The sequence below is a fragment of the Bactrocera tryoni genome, unplaced genomic scaffold (genome assembly GCF_016617805.1).
Source record: "Bactrocera tryoni isolate S06 unplaced genomic scaffold, CSIRO_BtryS06_freeze2 scaffold_7, whole genome shotgun sequence".
NCBI classification, from domain to species: Eukaryota; Metazoa; Arthropoda; class Insecta; order Diptera; family Tephritidae; genus Bactrocera; species Bactrocera tryoni.
The window spans coordinates 9117365-9122439 of NW_024396366.1; the positions used below are offsets into that span (position 1 = coordinate 9117365).

At 43.1% G+C, this 5075-nt stretch overlaps 1 pseudogene; it reads right to left on the reverse strand.

Moving 5' to 3' along the window:
* Window positions 1–2349: 2349 nt before the first annotated feature.
* On the reverse strand, window positions 2350–2534 carry LOC120781888 (annotated as a pseudogene).
* Between the last annotated feature and the right edge of the window lie 2541 nt (window positions 2535–5075).

Genomic DNA, 5075 nt, shown 5'->3' on the forward strand with positions numbered 1-5075 from the left:
CAATAGAGGCAAATTCGAAACAAATCGTAAAACTGCCAGTTGATTCTAAGGAAGGAGATATTATGATAAATACAATAACTTTGGACAACGACTTATTTATTTCTCCAGGCATATACTTTGCGAAAGACTGGTTTAGTACAATAGAAGTAGTTAAACCTACGGGGAATGACCAAACAATTTTCCTAGAGCAACCCCTGAAAACAAGTCCGTATGATTCAGAAAACTTCCTCGAACTTAATAACTTTAATATGCATAGCAAATCAAACAGTGAAAGAATTGCAAATTTATCTGACTTACTCCAAATTGAACATCTGAATGGCGAAGAAAAGCATAAACTTTTGAAACTGTGTACTAAATATAGTGATATCTTTTATAGAGAGGATGAAAAGTTGACGTTTGCAAATGAAATAAAACACAGAATTAAGACGACGGACGATATTCCTATTCATACTAGGTCTTACAGGTATCCTTTCGTTCACAAAGAGGAAGTTCGGAGACAGATATCAGAGATGTTAGAGCAAGGGATTATTAGGCCGAGTTTTTCCCCATGGAGCTCTCCAGTATAGATTGTTCAAAAAAAGAAGGGCGCTTCGGGGAAGACGAAATGGAGACTGGTCATTGACTACAGGAAGTTGAACGAGAAAACCGTCTCGGACAGGTACCCACTCCCGAACATATCTGAGATCTTGGATAAACTGGGCAAATGCCTTTACTTTCCACTTTGGACTTAGCAAGTGGCTTCCATCAAATTGAAATGGATCCACGGGACATATCAAAAACAGCCTTTACTGTGGAAAGGGGTCACTACGAATACGTAAGAATGCCTTTTGGCTTTAAAAACGCACCCTCAACTTTCCAGTGTACTTAGATGACATTATTATATTTTCGACGTCCCTCCAAGAACATATTGAGAATCTAGAGAAAGTCTAAGATGTTCAAATTTTAAGGTCCAGATGGACAAATCAGAGTTTATGCGAAAAGAAATTGCTTTTTTAGTTACGACGGAAGGCAAAAAACCGGATCCGACAAAAATAGAAGCTATCCAGAAATTTCCGATACCCCGAACTAATCGTGAAATACAATCGTTCATAGGCCTACTTAGTTATTATAGGAAGTTTTTCCCGAACCTGGCAAGTCTTGCAAAACCAATGACAGAATGCTTAAAAAAAGGTGCGTGGAGTCCCTACGCGCGGATGAAGTTATACTTCTTAGTGATATTCCAAGAAATGCATATCATTTTGTATGAAAGAAAACTAGAAAACTTAAATTCACATTTTATAAATTTATTATGCACATAAAATTAAGAATAAGAAAAGTAGTTCTGTCTCTTCGTTGCGGAAGAGAATATGCAGCGTAATCATCTCTCTTTTGTAATCCATCAACACGCGTTGAAGGCCCAGCAGTTATCGGTGAATTGACGACCGTTGACTCATCAGTAGTTATAGATGCTCCCACAGAGATTGATGGAACAGCAAACGTTGAATCTTTTTTTACGCGCTCTCTGATATTCCGCAGCTGTTTTCGTCTTCTTCGTTTGACTGCCAGCTATCATTTACAATTTCTCCTTTTCCCGCTCTGCTTTCTTTCGTGCTCGGTATTCACGATAATATTCTGCTGTTTTTCCTCCTCTTGAAACACGGGCTGCACTGCCCGTGTTGAAAGCTCAGCAGTTATCGGTGAAATGACGATCGTTGATTTATCAGTAGTTATAGATGCTCCCGCAGAAATTGATGGAACAGCAAACGTTGAATCTTTTTGACGCGCTCTCTGATATTCCGCAGCTGTTTTCCTCCTTTTCGTTTGACTGCCAAAAGACAATATGGCAGCCAAATTGGCGAAGAACAAGTGTAGTAAATTTTACAACGAAAACGATTTCATTCATGAACGCAGGCGCCAATTCCACAAGCGATCTCGCTTCATTCATAAAAACAGAGGCCGGAACATCTCCCCGAGCATGCCTTTGCCAACAAGTCGTCTTTTCGCGACGATGGCAAAAGCTAAAAATCATAAATTGCACAACTTTCTGGTGCTTCTCGCAAAAATCTGCGTCGATATGTATTCACGATCATACGTATACATACATACATATTTACGCATGTTTTTAGGCGAAGCTGCTACAGCGACAAGGGGTGACAATCGGCGGCCATTACTTTACTTATGCCATAGAAATTCTATTGCTACGAATATGGAAATGACAACGAAATAATGGAAATATGTATATTTCTAAAGGTCATTAATTTCTTTGAAGAAATGAAAGGAATGAATGATCCTGAGAAGTATAGTCTTAACTTTTCAACGGCCAACGCAGAGCATTTCAACCAAAAGGAATTTATTCATTAAAATCACCACTCAGAAGTCGTTTTATCCGTTGTAAGCGAACGATTTTCGAAGAAACATCATTTCTAATATGCCACAAGACAAAATTAGAAATGAACTTCTTAAACCTCACGCTGTCAGATAAAACGATATACCTCATCATCCAAAAAATGTAAATGAAGACTAACTACAGAAATGATCCTGTAAAGTATAGCCTTAATTTTTCAATTTTTTTTTTGTTTTTTTTTTTTTAAGAGATGTGGGTGGGAAATCTTCTAAAGACACCCTGGCGGGTAGTGTCGGATTCGCTAGATGCGCCTACCGACGAAAACCCCCCCACACCGGTTGCCAACCATATGGTTATGAACCTGTTATATGTTTTGCGGAAGAAATAGGAAGATTCAATTGTGAGTGGCTCTCAAAAGAATCTGACGCTGAAAAGCGAAGCTCGAGTTTTTGGTTAGGTGGGAGCGGAAGGATTTGTCAGGATACATGGCCTTCTGAAACGGTCGGTTTTCTTGCACCTAAGAGTGGCAAGACAGTTGATGCTGGGGTTTGCGTGGGATGCTACTGATGCCCGGAGATTTCCAGCGTAGGAATGGCTGCCGGTTCAATGGAAGGAAGATTTGTTTCCTCTAGGATCTGTTTGTTTCTAACATACCACGGGAAATTAAGAGCTGATCTCAGTAGACACATGTATGTGGCTTGAAGCCTGGATAGTTGTCTGGGTGAGGCAGAGCCCCAAATAGGGATCGCGTAGGAGCAGATTCTTCTAATGATGGCATTAGAAGCTCGTTTTTTGGTGCTTGGGGAAACCTTTTTATTGGTAAAAAGGGTTTTAATGAGCTGAAGGCTCCATTGGCTTTACCTCGAACTGCTGTGATTTGTTTCGACCAGGTTAGCCGCCCGTCAAAGACAACACCGAGGTATTTCGCCGAAGGGCTTTGATGGGGAACCTATTTACCAGGATTCTTGGAGGAATGCGTTTCCTCCGTGAAAAGAAGATTGCCTCAGATTTGGTTGTGTTGATGTCGAATCTCCACAACCAGTACCAGTCGAGGACGGTGGGGATGAATTTATTGATGGCGGATGTGCTGAAGTTAATTGTACGGGAGGCGTACAAGAAGGCGATATCATCCGCATATTGAGCGGTGAGGATTTTCTCCTCGGTTGGGATGTCGTAACAATAAATGTTAAACAGCACTGGGGAGAGTTTGGAGCCCTGAGGGACTCCCGCCGTGATCGGGTGAGCTTCAGAGAGCTCACTATTCACCCGATCAGTGATTTTCCGGTCAGACAAGAAAGATTTGACTAAACCAATGAGGTACATTGGGAGTTTAGCTTTATAAGCTTATAAATAAGCCCATCATGCCAGACCCGATCGAATGGTTGTTTGCAATCAAGCAGGAGCATAGGGATGTGTCTTCCTTTGTTGAGATTGTTAGCGACGAATTCGGAGACCCGCAGAAGTTGGTGTGCGGTGCCGTGTTGCTTTCGAAACCCATGTTGGAAGTCGGGGAGAATTTTCTTTTCCGAGACAAATTTCTCCAGTCGGGAGAGAATTATGCTTTCAGCTACTTTGCTGAGGGTGCAGAGTAGGCTGATTGGGCGATGGTTTGCCGGATCGCTATGGGGTTTACTCGGTTTGGGAAGAAAGACGACTGTGGCGGCTTTGCAGGTCGGGGGAAAATATTGGAAACGCATCATGGCGTTTATGATGTTGTTTAGGGCAACAAGGTGTTTGCGCGGTAGCCTGGAGCTTTCCGGTTTTTGAGGGCGCGGATAGCCTCGGAGACTTCTTTGGGGGAGGTGGCTGAAACTCGACCGTCTAGAAGGTTGTGCCCCGGACAGTTTCTGACACTTCTTCGTGAAAAGAAGAGAATTTTTGAAGGCTTGGAAAGGGGGAGCATTGATTTTTAAGGGATTGAGCGAGGACGTTGGCTTTGTCCTTGTCCTGTGGGTAAGAGATACCGTCTTCAATTAGGGCGGGGAGGTGGAGTTTACGGTTTCGTAAGGATCTGATAACCTTCCAGCAACTTTTAGGGTGCTGTTCGGCTTCAGCGACAAAGGAATTGAAGTCTTCAGAGCTTCTGTATGGCGATGAGTGCACGGATACGTAGGGGAAGGTTGTTTGGGTTATTGGTAGCTTCAATTGAGGAGGTGGCTGAAATTATTGCTCCTTGGATTTCATCCGTCAGACTTGCAACCGCCTTATCAAGATCAGCTATGGAGTTGATTTGGGTGCAAGTGAAAGCGGAGGTTTCCAGCAAGAATTTCAGGTGGAGGAAATCGGTTTTTGACTTTAACCGAGGAGAAAGTAAGGGGCGATTTGTGAGCTCCAGGTAGACCGGAGAGGGGTCTGAACTGAGCTCCGGGAGGGTCCAGGGGTCTCTGCTGAGGGTCACGTTTTTTGTCAGGAATAAGTCCAAGGTGCTTGCTTGGAATCTGGGACTTGTAGGGTGGTAGGTCGGTTCGGAGGGAGCTTCGATGTTGAAGTTGTGTTGGAGAGACATTCTCCAGAGGGTTAATCCGTTAGCATTATTCATAGAACGGTTCCAAATCCTATATTTGGAATTAAAATCGCCTGCGATAATGGTAGGAGTGGAGGAGTTGAAGAGGGATGTAATGTTGAGAGGGCTTTGGTCAGGAGTTATATACACAGTGATGATCCTGTGTCTGCGTGAATTGAGGAATACGTGAATTCCTACAGCCTCGAGTGTTGAGGGGCCAGTGTTGGCGGCTAGGTGGTGAATAGAGCT